The 21958-nt window shown below is 33.7% G+C and overlaps 1 pseudogene; it reads right to left on the bottom strand.

The window, feature by feature from the left end:
* Window positions 1–20901: 20901 nt before the first annotated feature.
* On the bottom strand, window positions 20902–21920 carry LOC149179894 (uncharacterized; annotated as a pseudogene).
* Window positions 21921–21958: the final 38 nt, after the last annotated feature.

Below are 21958 nucleotides of genomic sequence, written 5' to 3'. Positions count from 1 at the left end.
CTAAATTGATGATCAACGTAGATGAGGTTATGTATTATGCATGTATTCCGCAATAGTGTATAATCGGGATAATCTTTGTGAATAAGTGATTAATTATTCAAAATTTCTACAGCTACTCTGGTATACTAGATGTCACTTTCTTGGATTCCGAGAGGTATTCTACACATAATACAATAGTTGTGTTGTAGATTCATATGGAAGAGCAAACAAGAAGGGCATATATTTTCTTGGGCTAGATTGGATAATCTTGCTCTCCCCAAAAAATGGGGTCGATGGGGCATGAAAATTTTAGATGATTTCGCAATTTATGTAGCAGTCAAATTGGGATGGAATGTACTTACCTCTCTCTGGGAAGAGGTGGTCTCCCAAAAGTATATATCCCCACTCCATCCCCTTGATTGGATATGACAACCTCCTTGGGATAGATCAAACATTTCAACCGTTTGGAGGATGATTCTTAACTCGCTTGCATATATCAGGGATGGACTGACATGGAAGATTGGCAATGGAAATATGGTATGAATTGGGTTGGACCCATGGACTGGATGTGGGAACACTCATCAACTACCCCAGGATCTGCAACACTATCTCTCAAACGCTGGATTTACTAGACTTTCCCATATTGTTGATCAGGGAAGCTCTTCTATCTTTAGACAAGCCTAGAATTCTTTTGGAATATTTGGCATCCCTCCCATTTGGCATACCATCTGACAATCTTATACAAATTCTCTTTTGGAATCTCATGTTCGGATCACTGGGGGGGAGGATGAGCTTATATGGGATCACTCAATTGATGGAAAATACTCCCCAAAGCATGGATACCTTCATATATTTTCGGGTCACAAGCCTCCTATCCCTATTTGATGGTGGAATGTTCTCTGGAAATTGAAGGCACCACCCAAAGAAAAATTATTCATGTGGTGCATTCTCCAGAATAAGGTTCCTACTAGTGATAATCTCCAAAAGCGATCCTATCATGGTCCATCCTGGAGTTCACTTTGCAAACAAGACTTGGAAATTGTTGATCATCTATTTCTTACTTTCCCTATAACTAATATTATCTGGAAAGAAGTACTTACACTTCTTCATCTTCAATCTAGATGGAAAGGGGTGGATATCTTGGAGGTCTGGCAACTGTGGTGGTCGACTGCTCAAACACACAGGATGTGGAATCTACCCATATTAATCTGCTGGATTATTTGGCTTCTAAGGAATAAAATAATTTTCACTAGCACCATTCCTCGATGGCTGCATGTCACTACACAGCTTATCTTTATATATCATTGCATCTCGGAGGAAGATCGAGTCCCCACAGTGCGCATCATCACTGCTAAGATTATTGACAGGAATACTCCATGGGCATATTTTGATGGATCGGCTCAACATCATGGCTGTGGCGGGGGCATCCTTTTACACATCACTAGTAATCACTACTATAAGATACAGATGGGTATGAGGGATAGGACAAACAATTTTGCTAAACTTATTTCTCTTTGTCATTTATTATCCTTTGCACTTGAGAAAGGATGTCATCGCTTATAGATATTTGGTGACTCTAAACTAATCATAAATTGGTTTAATCATCAATCTACATGTCACTTTTACACACTCCAACATATTTTGGATGAAAATATGATGCCGAAAACACATTTTGATTATATCTCTTGTCGTCATATCTACAGGGAACACAATCAAATTTATGATCAACTATCCAAATAGGCCTCGCACTAGCCATAAGGGATCTGGTTGATTCAGGAACAGTTTGATCAGGAATTCTACAACTACTACCATCAACCATATGAGGATCAACAACAGAATGGGGCCAACAAGCCCTGATTAAAATGTCTTATTTGGGATTTTTTTACGTATTTAATTTTTTTTGTCTCTGTACATTTCATGTTTATATATTTACAAGAACATATCATATGTAATTATTTAACAGTCTCCCAAGCTTGGGATAGATATATTTTTGGATAGAACATCATAGTTAGTGGCTTTGACCACTCATACAACATATGCTTCTAGCATCTATAGCATGTAATTTTCAACCAATCAATGAAAATTACGAATTTTCCTTGGGGAAAAAAGAATTAAAATTATATATCTCCCTATTGTTAAAAAGCTATTAAATTTTTTTACTTTTAATTGTTTTTTCTAAACATTGAAATATTTTATTATGATGATTATTATTATTATTATTATTGAAATATATTAGTTAACATGGATATCTAAATAAATTACTTAAGTTCTATGTGGAAATATCTTTAAAATTATAAGAATTATACATTTTCTTCCATATTAAAATATTTTCTTATTTATTTATATATTTTTAAATACTCATCAATATTACTTAATCGTGTTTATGCAAACATTTTATTTATGACCTACATTAAAGTAAGAATTAAAATTATACAACTCTCTTATTAGAAAGTTATTGAACTTTTTTACTCTTAATTATTTTTTCTAAACATTGAAATATTTGATTATGATGAATATTATTATTATTATTATTAAGTTGATATTGAAATATATTAGCTAACATGGATATCTAAATAAATTATTTAAGTTCCATGTCGCAATATCTTTAAAATTATAAGAATTATACATTTTATTCCTACTTGAATATGAAAATATAAGTTCTTTTTTTTTTTTATTTTTTTTTGTTACTTTTAATTAGGTTATTTTTCTTCAAAGTTGAGATAGAATTATGTAAATCAAGATGGACAAAACATGTATAGTCATTTTTGTTTTTTCATTATAGTTAGATTTTTTGTTTTTATACAATATTTTTATTTTTATTTTAAAAGAGAGACGTGTCAACTCAAAGTTGAGTACGAAAGGAATTACACATCTCCTTCATACTATGTGGTAGAATGCACCTCTTATAGCAATACAAAATTTAAAAAATGGTCTTTTTCCCCACTTTAAAATATTCATACAGTTTGCAATAAAACCTGCAGGTGTATTCTCCTACTTTGTGACAATTGCTATAAAATTGTTTATAAACACACTTTATTTTCTTGTTATATCACTGCTAGTGGAATTTAGTGATCATGCTAGATCAATAGTTTGACCGTACGTACAAATTTAGAAAATATTTTATACCGTTACAATGTGAACTTTAGATTTAAAACCTCTACACATAAATATTTCGCTGACGTATTCCCTGTCGCCACCACCATGGCTACAATGGTCAAGGAATACATCATCCTTTGTCTGTAACAATTAATGGCACGAGTATGATCGGGTTGAAAGGAAAATCAGTGGTGACCGCGGGTTTCAACAAGGCGGGTTCTCTTCAATCACCTACAACATACTCTACGAATAAGTCGATTACTGCTACTTGGCTTGGCGTGATAGCCATTACTTTTTAGATTTCTGCATATTTTTTTTCCTTAAAGCATTGGTGACTGAGGCATTCCCACTAAATAAACTCTCGCTTATGAGGTGTAAAAACTATCTAAAGGGCACAATTTCTGCACATTTTTGGTTATTGGAGACTTCTAATAACAACATATCATGTCCATCTTCACCTGACAATTACAATATACTGTATTTTTGTAATTTGTTTACAACTTGGTGATTGTGATTTTGACATTTGTTTATAAATTTGATTGTATAGATATGAATTAACCATGGAAAACAAAATGTTTAATTTTTCTTGACCATTTTTGTGATTTCCAGATGTTTAAAACTTATTCCATTATTTTCTTATTTTTTAGAAGTTTGGTGTATGTTATAAATTTAGCTATGCTTGTGATTGGAGGTTCTTTAGAGTTTGAGAGCAAGCGGAACATGTTCATCTTTCTGTATCAGTTCAGGTGGTGCACTTGTATGTTAACTAATCCTTCGGGATATTGTACAATATTATTTTAGAATTAGTTAGCAAAACTACCAGTCAGTCAGTTATGATATGGTAACTATCTCTCATTATATAAATATTTGAAGATTTCACTTAATAAGATACTGATTCAATTGTGGCGTTCATCTTTGGCCTGTAACAGTGGTATCTGAGCGGGGCGAGGATAGCAAGTTTGAATGCCATTGGCCTGTCGTTGTCGCTATAGAAGGCGTGGATGCCCATTAACTTGTTGCTACCGCAGTAGAAGACGTGGTGAATCGGAGTCTGTGCACAGGTTGACCATGCATTGGATCTGTCCAACAACATTTACAGTATCACTATTGGTGGTTTTTGAAACCCACCTGTGTGCCCCATGATGAATAGAGGTCGTTGATTTCCGTGCTAGTTTGTTTTGTGGAAACATTTTACAAGACCACTTGACATGCTAAAGATCGGCAAGTTTGTGACACTGCATACCATTGATTCGTCGTCCGGACCATTGATCGAGTTGGCACATGTGGTATTCTTGCATGTTGACCCCACCACGTCCGTCATTTATCATAAAGTTTTTAACGTCTGACATTTGTCGTAAAGTTTTTCACCTTTGTCATCTGTCGAATATTTTTTAACGAATATTTCGCCGGTACATTAGTATTTGAAGAAGTTTTTTATGTTCGTTAAATTGTTGCAAAGGTCTATCCCTTACTAGTTTTTTTTTTTTTTTAGTTTTTTTTCTCGGACATCCATATATTTTACAAATCATTAAATTTCTGATTTTATTTATGATGACATCCATAATATATTTTTTTTGGAGTTGTACTTTCGATGAAAGAAAATTACCTAGAATGGATAAGAAAAATTAGGAGTGTATTGATTTTAAATTATTTGTGGCGAGATGTTTGCCAAGGAAATAAAGATGCAAAAGATAAAGAAATTGCACCAGAACCTCCAGATGATGACAAATAATGTGTCATTTGGGAAGTCAAGAACAATAAAGCCTATACTATGATTATAACATCAGTTTCAGAAGAGGTAAGTAGATACATTCATTCCTGTAAGACAACATATGCAACATTAGAAATTTTAAAGGAACTCTATGATTCACATTTAGAATTGGAAATTATTCAGTTGTTATTGAAGTTATTTAATTTGGAAATGAAGGACAATGATCCAATGAAATTGGCTTCTGAAATAAAAGCTATTTTCCATGATATAGAAGCCACATGTGTTAAAGTAGATTTGCAATTGACTTCCATCATCAAAGCCCTACACCCTGCATACTCTCACCACTTGGAATCTCTCTAAGCTAGTGGATAATTAAAGGATATTACTTCTAATAAGTTAGTAAATAAAATTGCAGAAAGAGAAAAGGATTTTGGGAAGAAAGAGTCTGTTATTGTTTCTACTATTTATACAGAAACCTTGCGCCATGCACAAAAAGAACATTAATCACAAAATGAGTTTGCCAGAGGTGGAAAGAATCCTAGAGGCCAAGGTAGAAGGAATTTTAGAGGTAGGGGAGGTAACAATAACGACAATCAAAGTGATAGACATCAAAATGACCAAACACTGATTAATTTTGTCTAAATCAAATATCATATGTTACAGGTGTGGAAGAATTGGTCATAGTTCAGTTAATTTCAGGGTTCATTGGGATAAGATTAATAATGAAAAGAAAGAGCCATTTAATGACAAGAAAGAGCAATTATGTTCTAACAAAAATAAAGCAAATGAATCTGCACATTATATAGTTGCTCACTGCAATTTTAATATTGATAATGTTTTTAATACTACATTTTCTTCATGGGAGGATAGTTGGATTTTAGATTTAGGTGCTACTTCTCATATGGCATTCCAGAAAGATATTTTTAAAAGTTTCAGTGATAATGTTGATGGTGTTGTTTATTTTGTTGATAAGTATGAAGTTAAACCATCAGGAATTGAACCAAATAGATTAAAAATTCCATATTTAGCATATTATATATTAAAGGATCTTCTTTATATTCCCCAATTTCAGAGGAACTTAATGTCACTCCTTCATATCAGACAACAAGGACATTCAATCCATATTTTTGATGGCATAATTGAAATTCGTAGAGCAAGTGATAATTTAGTAATTGTGACTAGTGTTGAAGAAGGTACAATGTTGAAATTGAATAGTAATTCATCTATTACACAGTCTGCTACAAATTCAGCTATGTTAGAGTAGCAAGATAATCTTTTGTCTTCAAGTTTATTATGGCATGCTATATTTGGTCACATCAACTATAACAACATTAGAATTATGAAAGAGTAGGGCATTAAAGGTCTTCCCACTATTCCAAGAAAGCTCACACCATGTGATGCTTGCATCTTGGGGAAACACAGTAAACAACCATTTCATAATTATGTTTCTAGATCTTCCAGAAAATTAGGTCTCATATATTTTGTTTTGTGTCGACCTGTGCCTATACCAACTACAAATGGAAATAAATATAAACTCACCTTTATTGATGACTATTCGAGGATGTGTTGGGTTTATCTTTTGAAGGAAAAGTCACAAGTTTTTGATATGTTCAAAACATTTCATGCTATGGTTAAAAATTAAAATCAACAGAATATTGGTATTTTAAGGATTGATAATGGAGGTGAATATACTTCAAAATATTTTGAACAATATTTAATAGATAATGGCATCAAACACCAAACTACTATTCCATATAATCCACAATAAAATGGTGTTTCAAAAAAAATGAATAGGAATTTGCTTAACATGGTTAGATCAATGATGTTTTTCAAAAATGTCAAATTAATGTTTTGGGGAGAAGGAGTACTATGTGCAACATATACTAAAAATAGATGTCCTTCTTCTATCCTCAACAACAAATTGCCATATGAAGTTTGGTACAACAGGTTACCAGCAATTTAACATTTTAAAGTTTTTGGATCTACTTGTTATGCACTTATTCCTAAGCATCAAAGAAACAAATTAAATGTCAGAAGTCAAAAGTGTATTTTTTTGGGATATTCCAATACTTCAAAAGCATACATATTGTATGATAAAGAAAACAGAAAATTTGTTCTTTCTAGAGATGTCATTTTTTTAGAATCTGCAAAATATTTCTCTACTAGTGATAGACAACTCGCTCATTTAGAGAAATTTGCATCAAAGAAATTTTATTTTGAATCTGAAAATACAGTTCCACATACTGAGGGGGGAGTTCCCATTCTGGACCAATCTGTGGGTTTTTGGTTTTAATTTTTGTTTTGTTTTTTTTGTCATGTTTTTTAATTTTTTATGTTTTAATATAGGAGTTGTCTTTAGTGCGACTTTTTGGACTTTCCGGTGCCAGAATCCGGTGGAAAAAATTGAGGTGAAATCTTGATTTGTGTTATTTAAACTAGTTTTTTTTACTGTATATATGGATTCAGCACCCTCGAAAACCCCTAGGGCACTTCGATTGCACATGATTACCCATCAAACTTGTGATTTCAATAAATTCCTGCTGGATTTTAGAGAAATTTGACTGGAAAAACCTACTGTAAAAGCTTCCAAAAAGTCACACTAAAGACAACTCCTTTAATATATATCTTTATTTACCGTTTATTATTTTTTAAACTTTTTGTGTTTTTTTTGTTTCAGTTTTAGTTTTAATTTTTATTTTTTTCAATGTTTTACTTTTTTCTTTCTTTTCTGTTTTTCATTTTTATTTATTTATTATTTTGTTTTATTTTATTTTTTCTTGCAGGGTCCATGTTGATCCTCGACTAGCAACCTGATCTCATTATGTGTCAATTTGGTAGTTGATTTTAAAGCTTTCGTCATAATGGATTGAGTCTGCCCCCATAATGTGTTAATTTCATGGTTAATCTTTAAGCTTTTATTACAATTTGTCGAGTTCGCCTATAGTGCGTGTCAATTTGATGGTTGATTTTTTAACTTTTGTTGCATTGTGTCAAGTTGTCTTCGACTAAGATTTTAAAGTCACTATACTTTTATCATTTAAAAAAATTACTCTTGGTTTTTAAAGTTATTTTAGTCATAAATGTTTTTCATAATGTCATGGTTGAAATATGTTGAAAACTTAAGGTTTTTTGTAGTCATGATCTTTGGTTTCAATTCCATAGTTGAAAAATTGCCAAAATTTTAAGATTTTTTTTAGTCATGATATTTTATCTTTAATGCTATGGTTAAAAACAGTTATAAGTATTTTATCTTTAACACCATGGCTAAAAATTGATGGAATTTTAAGGCTTTTCAGAGACATGATATTTATCTTTAATGTCATGCCTGAAAATCGTTGGAATTTTAATGTTTTTTAGAGTCATGATATTTTATCCTTAACACCATTGCTAAAAAATATTGACAAATTACCTCGAAGAAAAAAAAAGATGTTATTCCAACATCAACACTTTTTTTTCATAGTGTTTTTTGCACAAAAAAGAAAGAGTTTTGGCTTTTACTGCCATTTTTTAAAAAATGTTGAAAATTTACCCAAAAAAAATTGTTATCTCAGCATCAATACTTTTCGTCTTCGACCTGTTTTTCATGTTTTTTTGGGGTCATTTTGCTAGAATTCTCGTTTTGAGTTTACAATTCTCATTTGATAGTTTATACTGTTCTTTCCAAAGGTGAAAAAATCACCTCAATTGAAATTTATATGCAGAAGAAGTTATGCTTCCAACAAGTTAACCTACCTTGTTGACCACCATGGTATTGAGTGGATATCATGTTAGCCCCCATAAGTCATGTGTGGGGCTAACCTCATTTGGAATTTCAAAAATATTCTAGAAGGTCCGAAAACCTTATCATCAATTGAGGGTAGACAATGCAAAAACTCTAATGGTAGATGGCTCCCAGACTATGTTAAATGTTGAGCCACAAAAGAGAGAGGGGATTCCATTTTTTTTTTTTATCATTGTACTTGTTCCATAGTTGTGCAAACCTTTTAATTTTGGGATTTGAGAGCATTACAAAGGAGGAAAAATATTTGTAGCAACCATTCTAGCCACAATATCATAGGTAACTCCATTGTGAATTATTCTTGCCCTGTATTTGCATTTTCATAATTGAAGAAAAAGAGAGAAAAGCATAGGCCTCACCTTATAGTTGGGTTTTATCCTATTTTAGCTTCCCTAGGATATATCTTGTGTTCATCATGTAGGTGGTGTGTTCATTTGTTTGTTATTTTATTTTTTTCAATTATTTTAATAATTTAAACAATAAAATAATAATAATAAAAAACCTTAGATTTAAAGAAATAAATCTTCATGATAAAAGATTTCAATGATTCAAATTGATAATTCAGTCATGTGAACAGACTAAGTTCATGGCATGATCCAGGTGAATATTGGTGACCACCCACCTATTCCACTTGGACCCCCACCATTGTTTCTTTTAGTTTCCTTAATTGTAGCACAATTTACTATTTTTGGTAGTTTTTCGAGTCCATGACTTTTAGTGCTATTTCCAGGCCCTAAACGACGTTTTGTTGGAAAACGGGAAAACCCATTGCTTGTGGCAAGGGCTTGCAATTGAAAGTTGTAGTCCTCGGATAGACCTTTCTAATGAGAGAGATCATATGCCAAAGTTACGACCCCAGGAAGTTGATGTACCAATTTACCCCAATGGAGTCCACAAAACTTTAGTGCTTTGTCTCCTACGGTTAGGTTTTTGGATATTTAGGGTTTTCCATTGTTTCTCAATAAAAAATAGGCCTTTGATCCTCATTGTAACACATTTCAAAAGACATGTAGCCGCCACATCTCTTCTCATAGATAAGCTACCATCGCCTGAGCTAGTTTATTTCCATTCTGCATGTAAACAATTTTCAATAATTTGTTATTAATGAATTGAAGTTTTGTTTTTGTTTTATCTCTATGTTTCTTTTCATATCTATATTTCATTTCATTTCTACATAAATCTGTATCAATGGTATCAAATTTGTCTGCTCTTTCATTGTTTTCTGTGCATGTCCCCAATGAGGTCAGGATATAAGGAGTTGGGACTTGAATTGGTTGAACCCTTACAAAACCGTCCCTGCCAACACTAACGGTCGCCCATGGGGGAAGAAAAAAAAGACGAGGGAGCAAGAGATCCTATAAAACTACTGCTCAAAGAAACCCTCAAGCGGCGAAGGAATGAGATGATGGATAACTTTGCCCAAATCCTTTGGTGAATGCCAACAGGTGACACATCTTCATCCAACAGTCATTTTCATACCCTTCGTACGAATTTGGGTATCAAGGATTCTAAGCGACATCTGGTACTCAAGTATCGCGACTATCTACACAAATACATCCAAGACAAGATGGTGTTCCTAGACATCTCCTCGCTTGGCGTTGCCTATCAATACGTTGTTAAGATCAAGCAAAAATTTAACAGAAGAAACAAGATTTTGGATCTGTGAATCCGAAGCAAGGGAAAAGTGCCCCCAAACCACAAAACAAAGGACAAAGCCAAGGCAGGGTGACCCAGGACAACCCACCAAAGCTGCAAGAGAAAAAAAACACCACGAAGATAAAGAAGGACACAGGAAAGTGATGTGAGTTCCATAAGAGCCCCACTCACAATACAAGTGAGTGTCAAGCCAAGCAGTCACTAGTGGCCGACATGAAGGCTTCAGAGTTAGATACATGTTCCGACTCTGAGTCAAAACCTGACAAGAATTGTGACAAAGGGAAAAGATTATTGATGTGGAGCCCAACGCCACCATTTCCACCACCAAGGTCCAAAATATTGAACCCGAAGATCCATAGGAGGGGGAACGTCTCTTCTACTCACAGATGTGGGTGAAGGGTTCTTCATTGCAGTTCATTATTAGCAGTGGGAGCCAAAAGAACTTCATTTCAACAGAGCTTGTGAAGCGGTTTGGCTTATTGACCACACCACACTCGCAGTCGTACACCATCGGGTGGCTTCACCAAGGACGAGATCTCCACATTAGCCAATAGTACTGCCTTCCCTACAACATCAAGCCACGGATGAGGTACTGTGTGACATTGTTCCTCTTGAAGTTTGTAATGTAACCATACTTGTGGAAACATCATGTTATGTATGAGTCTAGGCCTCACACTATTATTATTACTTTGGGAAATAAGAATACCGGAGTTAGCCCTGCCTACCGTCATCTCTTTGATCTATGCTAAGTAATGTAATAAGATCAGCGCCTAGACTGGGAAATTTGTTTTCTTTCTCATTCGCTCTCAATGTAAGGGGAAGATCATGGCCACATCCATGAGCTTCGTGAAGGGTTCCTCCATGCAGCAGAAGCAAGTGGATAAGATTATGGAAGAATAAAGGGACATATCTCCTCACCCATCGAAAACAATGTAAACTTTGAACGGGAACTGATACGATTACCCATTTTTTTGAGGTAGCAAAAAAATCACCCGATTCTGAAAAGTGGTAATTCATAATACACATTTTTTAGCATAATTTTGACACATTAAATTTTCTTATGTATCAAGTATGAACATTTTTTTAAAATGTTAATGATTTTCATGATGATTTTGAAAAGTGTTGATGAGGCATCAACCCATTTATTTATTTAACCATTTTTCAAGTTATCTAATTCCCAGACAAAAAAATTAAAAACATTAAAATTTTGAGGAAAAAAAACTAATAAAACAAAACACAAAACACAAAAGAAAAAAAATAAAATAATAATAATAATAATAAGGTAAAAAAAAAATTAAAAACATGGAAAAGAAAAAAAGATAAAATAATATATAAAAAAATGAACATTAGAAATGTAAAAAAAAAGGGAAGTTAATTTATAAATAATACAAATTTAAATAAACATGTTAAAACAAAAAACAAAAAAAAGAAATACAAGGAAATATTAAAAAAAAAAAAACATAATTTAACAACAATAACAAAAAATTACCAAAAAAAAAAAATTAACGACATTAAAAAAGTGGAAAATCAAAAAAAACATTAGAAAAAACAAATAGAAAATAAATATTTAAACATTTAATAACATAAATAAAATAAAAAATTGGCCCCACCCCCGCATCCCAACGGGCCCAAGGGTGAGGATCGATTCTCAGAATCGGCCTTCACCCCTTGGGCCGGCTGGGCTGCGAGGGTGGGGGGGTTGTGTGCAGCCCCTTACACCCCCACCCCTGCGACTTAGTCGGCCAGGGTGTGATGGTCGATTCCCAGAATCGGCCCTCACCCCATAGGTCGCGGGGGGTGGGAGCCACGCAGGCCCCTCAACCCACCACCCCTGCGACCTAGCTGACCCAAAGGGTGAGAGTCGATTTCGGGAATCTGTCCTCACCCTTTGAGCCCATTGGGCCGTCGAAGTAGGCCCAGATTTTAATTTTTTATTTTGTAAATGTTTAATTTTAATTTTTTTTATATTTCTTTTTATTTTTTCAATATTTTTAATATCTTTCATATATCTTAAACGTTTTATTATTATTTATTTTATAAATTTGATTAGTTTTATGTTTACTTTTTTAGTGTTTTTCTATTCATGGTTTTACTTTTTTTTTTTTATCTTAATTTTTTTTAATACTTTTTTTTATTTTAATTTTTTTTTAATGTTTTTATTTTTATTTTTTCCTATTTCTTTAAATATTTTTCATAATTATTTTTACTGGTTGTTTATGATTTTGAATTTTTTTGTTATGTTTTTTATTTTATTGATTTTTTTTTAAATCTCTTTTTTTAATGTATTAAATTGCCTAATTAGTAGGAATTTTTTAAAATATATTAGATTGTCTAATTAGTAGTATGTTTTTTTTTTAAATTGTGTGATAAAATATTTTTTAAACAAAGTCTTTTGGTAGAAATCACATGAGAGAATTTTTTGGCCTAAGCGTTTCGAACCAACAAGTGTGGTTCATCATCAGGACCAGATAATGAACCACACTTGTTGGTTCGAAATGCGTTGGCCAAAAAATTCTCTCATGTGATTTCTACCGAAAGAGTTTGTTTAATTCATTATGGATCATGGAAGCTTGAATACAGAAAATATTTTTATTTGTTATTTATTCTTTTTTGTTTCTTTTATTGATTTTTTCCTTAATAATGTTTTATGAAAACATTTCTTATTATTATTTATTTTGTTTACATTTCCTTTTTCCTTTATTTTTATTTTATTTTTATCTTTAATAGCTTAATTTTTTTTTTATTTTATTTTTTTACAATTTTATGTTTGATATTTTTTTTTGGTCTTTTTTATATATTTGATTTTTTTGTCATATTTTTAATTTAATTTTTTTTTCTAATATATATTTTTATTTACTTTATATTATTTTTTAACTTTGTTTTTTTGTTTTTTTTCACTGTTTTAATTTTTGTTTTTATTTGTAAAGTTTTTTTTTCATTTTTCTTTTGAAATTTTAAGGTTTTTCAAAGTCATGATATTACTTCAAAAAGAAGAAGAAGAAGAAGAAAAAGAAAAAGACATTATTTCAACATCGACACTTTTCACTTTTAGGGTGGTTTTGCACCAAAATAATTGGTTTTCACTACCATTTTTAAAACATATTGAAATTTTACCAAAAAAAAACGGTATTCCAACATCAACACTTTCGTTTTCCAGTTGTTTTTTCATGTTTTTTGGGGTTTTTTTTGGCTAGAGTTTTCGTTTTGAGTTTATAGTACCCGTTTCAAAGTTTACATTGTTAGGAGTACCCTTGCACTATCAGGTCAAGCATTCGATCGATTTTACTCCCAAACCACCACTACCCAATGGGTCGATATACTGTCTCTCCATTCTAGAAAATGAAGAGATCAAGCAACAAATCCAGGAGTTGTTGCAAAAATGGCACATCAGACCAAGTTTGTCACCCTATGGGAGACAAAAGAAGGATGGGACCTGGAGGCTCTGCATTAATTATTGGGCACTAAACAAAATCATTGTCAGGAACAGGTATCTAATCCCATGGATTGATGACCTTCTAGACTAGCTTAAGGGGTCCAAGTATTTCAACAAGATAGATCTGAACTTTGGATATCATTGGGTCCCAATAGAGCCACAGATGTATGGAAAACTACCTTCAAATCCAAGGAAGGCCTTTTTGAATGGTTGGTCATGCCCTTCAAGTTGACAAATACGACTGCTACTTTTATGAGGTTGATGGATGACATCTTGCAACCCTTCACCAACTTATTTGTGGTTGTTTATATGGACGATATCCTCACCTTTAGCAAGAGTTGGGAGGAGCATTTGCAACACATTCGACAAGTCCTTCAAACCCTACAGTGACACAAAATGTGTGCCAACTTGGAGAAATGCACCTTTAGCATGAGTCAGGTCCGGTATATGGGTTACATCATAGATGAGCGAGGCATGTATGTGGATCTTACTAAGATCCAAGTCATTCAGGATTGGTCAGCCTCGACCACTCTAATAGAGCTTTGCAGCTTTTTGGGCCTTGCAAATTTTTATCGGAAGTTCGTGTTGGGCTTCTCCCATATCACTTGGCCTTTGAGTCAGATTACCAAGGGCAGAGCAAAAGAAAATTTTTCTTGGCCCAAGTCCCAACAGAAGGTGTTCGTTGAACTAAAGCACCGTCTCTGCTCTACACCTTTTCTCACATTATCAGACCTGCAACAACCATTTGAAATTGAGACAGACACCTCCAACTATGTTATTGATGCAGTCCTCAACCAACACGGGCATTCAGTGGCCTATCATAGTGAGACACTTTCCAATACAATTCAAAATTACCCCACTTATGATAAAGAGACGTATTATATCGTGCAGCCGTGTTGGCAATTGAAACATTACATCCTGGGGAAGGAGACGGTTATCCACACCAATCACCAACCTCTTCATTTTATATAGTCACAAGGGAAGTTGTAGAATAATCGCCATCAGAAGTGGTCCACATATCTACAACAGATCCTTCAATGTTCATGTTAATTTACGTAATTTATATAACTTTGAAGAAGTAAAATAATTAAAAGTAAAAAAAAAAATAAAAAAATCTTGTATCTTTTCTTCCAACATGAAGAAAATATATAATTTTTATAATTTTAAATATATTTTAATAGAGAACTTAAATAATTTATTTAAATATTCATGTTAACTTTTATATTTCAATATCAATTTCTTCTCCTTCTTAATAATAATAATAATAATAATAATGATAATAATTCAATGTGTAAAGAGAAAAAATGACTAAAAGTAAAAAAATCAATAATTTGAGATGTATAATTTTAATTCTTAATATAAAATTGATATGTAACATTTAAAAAATATTAATTAAAATTTTTTAATAAGTCATAAATAAAATGTTTCAGTATATAGGCTTAAGTAATATTGATGTGAATTTAAAAATATATTAATAACTAAGAAAAATTTTTAATATAAACAGTATGGTTTATAAATAAAATATTTCAATGCCTAAAATAAAATATTTCAATGTGGAATATATATATATTTCAAGTAGTTTTATTATTTATATTTTGACTTTTTTTAATATATTTCTATCTCAATTTTGTTTAAAATCTAATAAATATTTGTTGGCATTACAAATTTAAACTATATAGTCTACAATACAGTCTTTAAGGCATTAAATCCATTTACATATAAATATATGCTAAGAATAATGTATTCACCATCCTTTTTCTAATTTTTGCATTAAAATTTTAAACTAAGGGTTTTGATCCCAAGTGTAATTGTGGCTCTATAGTACAATTCTCTTTTCTTTTTTTTTGAAATGTAAAGATAATTTTGTCATTAATTTTTAAGTTGTGAATTAAAGATTCTTTATCCCAACGAGTAATTGTAATTCCACATTTTTATTTTTAATATATTAATTTTTAGGTTTTGAATTAAGGGTTTTTTATCCCAACAAGTAATTGTAATTTCACATTTTTATTTTTAATATATTAATTTTTAGGTTTTGAATTAAGGGTTTTTTTATCCCCGCAAGTAATTGTAATTTCACATTTTTATTTTTAATATAATGATAATATTTTGTTTTGAAAGAATAAAAACGTTAAGTTTCATTTTATTATTTAATGATACTTATATTTTTTATGTGTATTAATAAAATAACTATATATACATATTGCATTTAGTAAAGTATAAGTGCATACGATATTTAATAAGATTATTTTATTTATGATTTATTGACTTGGTGTGGATAAGTAATAATGAATCTTGAATTATGTTGAAATTTTTATCTATTTTACTTGTAAAAAAAGTTTGTAATTTTTATTAAAAGAATAAAAGTTACATTCTGTAGATACATTGTGTGTATGAGATCCTAAACTAACAGAAGTTCGATATATAAATAAGAAACAGAGCACGTAAGCCTACCGACTAACCCCGAGAGGAGCACAAGAAAAATCCCAGCAACAAGCAACCCATACCTTCGAAAACATGATAGCAAACCCCAGTAGAAAAATGGTGTAGGGGCTGCAAACAAAACCGAAAAGGGTCACGAACATTCTAGGTCGAAACCCTAAGAGGAGTAGAGGAAAAGACGCCTCAAGGTCCCAAAAGCAAAAAAAGGGGTTGCAATCCCAGAGCAAAGAACAAAGAACACCATTGCAAGTACTAGAGTAAGGAGAAGATGTCAAGCAAAAAAGAGAAATAGGGTCACAAATCCCACAAGTAGCCCATGACTACCATCACTTCGGTGACAAACCATAAGGCACAAAGAAAAGAAACCATCGAGAAGACAAACCAGCAACACAAACCCAGATTGAAGGCAAGTTGAGTCCTCGATGAGAAAGAAAGGGCCACAAGGTCCAAAAATGGAGTCAGTGATAACTACAGTTAACAAGGTGAGTGAGGCAGCAACACAGGAAAAAACATGATGGTGAGAATGAGGAAAACGACGAGCGAAACCCCAAGTAAACCCAGAATCCCTCAACACACTATGAAAGAACCATGTCGAAAAAGAACCTGTAAAAAATAGTGACACCCACTAAGGAGATGAAGAAAGCACCAGCTCCATGCACAAGGAGGCACGAACTAGCGAGCTAGGGTGGCTAGGGTTCCAGCCGCCCCAACCCCTGCTCCCTCAACTCCCCATGATCCAGATTATGAAGGAACAAAATGAAATACATATATGAACAAAGACACAAAGATACAATGAAAACAAAACTTCAATTCATTAATAACAAAGTATTGAAAACTATTTACATTTAGAATGGAAATAAACTAGCTCAGGCGATGGTAGCTTATCTCTGAGAAGAGATGTGGCGACTACATGGATTTTGAATTGTGTTACAATGAGGCTCAAAGGCCTATTTATTATTGAGAAACAATGGAAACCCTAAACATCCAAAAACCTAACCCTAGAAGATGAAGTCCCAAAAGTTTATGGGCCCCATTGGGAAAAATTGACACATCAACTTCTTAGGATTGTAACTTTGGCATACAATCTCTATTTGACACGTATGGTACCTCATTAAAAATATCTATCCAATGACTAAAACTTTCGACTGAAAACCTTTGCAATAGGCTATTAGTTTGTTTGTTTTCCAAAAATTTAGGGCCTCAAAATGCCTTCAGAAGTTCAGGACCCGAAAAACTTCCAAAAATAGTAAATTGTGCTGCAATTAAGGAAATTGAAAGAAATAATGGTGGGTGTCCAAGTGGAATAGGTGGGTGGCCACCAATATCCACCTAGATCAGTCTTCCCCCTTAGGAAGCAATGGTCCCCATTGCATTGAATGCCTCCATGAGATATGGAAACTTCTGTTGAACTTTGTCCTTGGTGAGCCACTTGCCTTGGTGCAAGAGTTGGACACAACTTTGATAACCTGATACAGTTGGATCTTCTGTTGGATAGTGTTCTTGATCCACATGTTAATGATCTGATCAATTGTGATCTGTTCCATGCAGTTTGGGTTTAGCTCTATTGGTATGAACTATTATGCAATGTTGTAGTGCCCACTCTAGTTTCCTGACCCTAATACGACATTATCTTAGACATGCTATCCTTCGAGGACATCAGATTGAGGATCTGGACCAATGACACTATTATTAGCGATTGAGATATTCATGGTTGTGATGTTTATGAATGCTTTCCATTGATATTATGGTAGCATGAATGGTTATGTATCTTATCTATCAGTATTCTGATGATTGCAATATTAAACAGCTAAGATGGTCTCTATTTGAAATTATGATGAGGGTAGTAAAGAATATGTATGCGCTCTACTAAAAGCATAATGAGGATAAATTTTATGGATAGGTATATCTCTACGATGTTACGATGTTGATAGCTTAATGAATATGTATGTTTCCATTGATGATAGCCATGAGGGATGTGTCCCCTATGTTACCTACTTTCTTTAGTTCAGACTTACAATGGACAATGATGTGAATGACCAGGAATTGTTAATGATGCTATTATGATAATTGACTAACATTGAGAAACCTTGTTATTGATGATTATTGAGTATGGCAAGAAACCATCAGAGGCACTCGCATATGACATGTCGATGACACCTGGTTTGATGAAAATTTATATTACTTTATCTTTGAAAGTCTAAGTCGATCTTGGAATCTGCCATATATGTTTTAACTATATTTTGATGATATATCAATGGTTGCAGGCACAGATTAGTTGCTTGACCGAATGACTCACATATGGGTGATGGGGTTGTATAAGTGGATGGAACTACATGGGAGGGGTGGGACAGAGTCCATGATCTCACCCACTAGCACTCCCACCGTGACTTGGGCTGGAAGGGTTGAAACACCTTCGCCTTGAAGATCACGATGCCATGAGGGCAGGTTCCAAAGTTGGTTCGCTCATGAGGACTTTACCGGGGGGCGCACATCAAGGCGGATTCCTTGATCCCTGACACCATTAGTCTCACTATAGCAGGCAACATAAGAGATGATAGTGGTCTATGACGTTGCACTATACTTTCCCCTCGTAATCACTGGATGCTTGAAGGGCAAGTGGTGTGGCACCCTTGGAACTTCAGGGGAATCTCTTGAAGGGCACGACCAACTTGGCACCCTTGGCATCACAAATAAACTATTAGGTGTGGCACCCTTGGAACTTCTAGGGAAGTTCTTGAAGGGCACAACCAAACTGGCACCCTTGACATCACAATTAAACTATTAGGTGTGGCACCCTTGGAACTTCTAGGGAAGTTCTTGAAGGGCACAACCAAACTGGCACCCTTGACATCACAAATAAGCTATTAGGTGTGGCACCCTTGGAACTTCTAGGGAAGTTCTTGAAGGGCACAACCAAACTGGCTCCCTTGACATCACAAATAAGCTATTAGGTGTGGCACTCTTGGAACTTCTAGGGAAGTTCTTGAAGGGCACAACCAAATCTTGGCATCCTTGGAATCATTAAAAATAAATAATAATAAATAAATATAAGCAAGGAATAAAAACTAGGTAAATTTACATCAAGGGTAAATGATGATTAGAAACCATTGTAATTAAATCAAAAATAAAACTTGGAATAATGAGGATCATAGGAAGAATTAAAATAGAGTACCTTAAAAACTCTACCGTTCCCATTTTAGAAAATACTAGGAAGATTATGTGGTTTAATTAGGAAAAAGGGGAAAGACAAACATAATGGTAAGGAGAAAGATTAATCCTAAACTAATTTAAACCTAATTAAGAAAAGAGGAAGGTGAATTAAAATGAGGTTAATAAATTAATTTAGAGAAATGTAGAGAAGCTCCATGTGTCAACAACCAACATAAGAATATCCATCTAGGAGATAACCTGAGTTAAATTAGGGAGTAGATTGGGGATAAAATCTTGTCTCATTAATTGACTTCAAGTAATGAACACAAATTAAGGAATAAAAGGGGGGAATAAAGAGACAACTAGGAGAAGAAATAGGAATCTTGTTGAGGTGAGGAAAATATTAGTTTTAAATAAAAAATTAAGTAAATAATTTTGGGAGACCCTTGATGTGAGAATGACACATTGGTGGGTGAATAATCAAGCTATTGAATTATAAAAAAATAATTAATTATGCATGACATGACAAGTGTCACCTATGAGGACTTCTATAAAAGAAGGGGCAAGCCATGGGAGAAGGGACTTTTGGGAACCCTATTGTTGGATGGATGAAATGATGTCAGAGCAGTGATTACGAAGCTATAGTGAGTTTGGTGCGGTAGAGGAATTTAGAGAGGGGACTCTTGAGCCAAGGTGTGCTCTCCTCTACCAGCTAGTGCTTTCCTCCATTGTACAATCCCATTGCAGCTCGGGGGTCTGCGGGGAAGAAGAGTACCCAAGGAGTAGGCTGGGAGGTTAACCAGTGGGTCTTCGCATTCAGATCAAGTGCGTCATCATTCACTTGCGGAGGTGACAAGCTACAAGGGAATACCAGCAACAACAGAGCAAGTGGAGTCTCGCCTTCTGGTGAACGGTACATATGTATTTCATTACTATTGATCTTAATTTAAAGTATGAAAATGTTATGATATGTTTCCTGAAATGAGTGACAGGAATGTGTGAGTTAAATAAATTGGAATTTCAATGCGTTTCTTTTCTGGTTGTATTTGCTTACAAAAAAAAAAAAAAAATGTACACAGTCTGGATATGGTCCTTACATTTGGTATCAGAGCCAAGTTTAACCCTTGAGGCCTATGGGCCCATGCATGCATAACTAGTTTTGTTACTATGTGGGTATTTCTTTAAAATCAAATTTACTCTCTAATAAAAAAATAAAGTCTTGTTACTCTAGCTCACATTTACAGAGCCATGTTTTGCTCCTAATAAGTCTTGTAGCATCCTAAAATTTCTTAAAAAAAAAAAAACCATTAATAAAATTTTATAATTCTATGATAAATTTGAAAATATATATTGTTGCACATTAAAAAAATGTGTCCGATATATTCAAATAAAAACGGACTTATTTAATAAATAGATATATTAAATCAATGCCACAACTGCACACAAAAAGCGTAATTAACGAGATTATATTTATGAACGTAAGGCTGTAATAATTATAAGAATTGCATATAAAATATTGCAGAGGGATTCCAGCGCTTAAGAACCACGTATAATAATTGCGCGAGGATTTTAGTTTTGATTATCAAATTTCAACACAGCATTTTAATTTCAGCGAGGGTTTCCTGGTTTTAATTATCGATTTATTTCACTTTAGTATCAATTTTTGGTATTATGTGAAAAACTAATCTGTGCCTTAATCTCAGCTTCTGAATATGGTTCTGCCCTAGACATGTCAAGGCCCAGTGCTTCATAGTGATGTGCTAATGCATAGTTTTCAGAAGTTCGCATTCTTGCTTTCCGTTCATTTGCAGTTTTATCCCTGTAAGATTTATCTGTCTTCCAATACTAGTCTTCCCGCTGGAAATTCTGCTGCTGGTATGCATCTGAGTCATTTTCATACCACTTTTCATAGCTCCTCTTGTACTTGCTTCTCTCTCTATTGAACACACCTTGCATTCGCCTGATGCGCTCCACTCTCTCCATTTCTTCCTCATACTCTTCATACATTCGCTGATTGTATCTATACCAAGCATCTTCCCTCGTTGGGTTGTTCTGCTGAGACGCACCAGCTCCACCTTGTTTCTGTAAATATCGTGATTGCCTTCCCCTGTTCACCTGAGAATGGAACCACTCTAGAGTTCTGCGCACCTGCCCCACCGCATAAGTTGTGGCAGCAGCTCCAATTACACCGATGATTAGCATTCCCCGGAGTCTCATACGGTTCTCCCTCTCTTCGTTGACAGTGTGGTTCCCCCGAGACCATTCATGGCGGCCTCTGTCCCATTCCTTTAAGAAGATTCTTGAATGCCTATAAAATATGGAGTTTTCCTCTCTGAAGTCAATGCTGTGAGGAATACAGACACAAGACAATGTTATCATATATCCTATGACCTGTAATGGATGCCATATTAAAACACGAGTGAAACACAAATTACAAAGGTTTTCTTTTGGTCTGAAAACGAAACTCCCTTTTTTTTTTTTTTATCTGAGAGGATATCTATCTCCTGGAACACATCCCTTCTGGGATTTTCAGGTGGGACTTGGATAAACATGGAGTGTGCTGAGACTCGAAATTACACGCTATAAGAAGGGAAAAGATGATTTCAAAATTCTAGAGCTCTGACAATTTTCCTCTCGCATACCTGATTCAAACCCAAATTCGGTCCCTTACTCATGATTTTAGTAGCTTTGGTTGAAAGGAATAGATGGTTCA

This window comes from Pinus tabuliformis, chromosome 3_2 (genome assembly GCF_031772625.1).
Source record: "Pinus tabuliformis cultivar Carrire ecotype Pingquan chromosome 3_2, CPIR1, whole genome shotgun sequence".
NCBI classification, from domain to species: domain Eukaryota; kingdom Viridiplantae; phylum Streptophyta; class Pinopsida; order Pinales; family Pinaceae; genus Pinus; species Pinus tabuliformis.
This window is presented reverse-complemented; position numbering and strand designations above follow the sequence as displayed.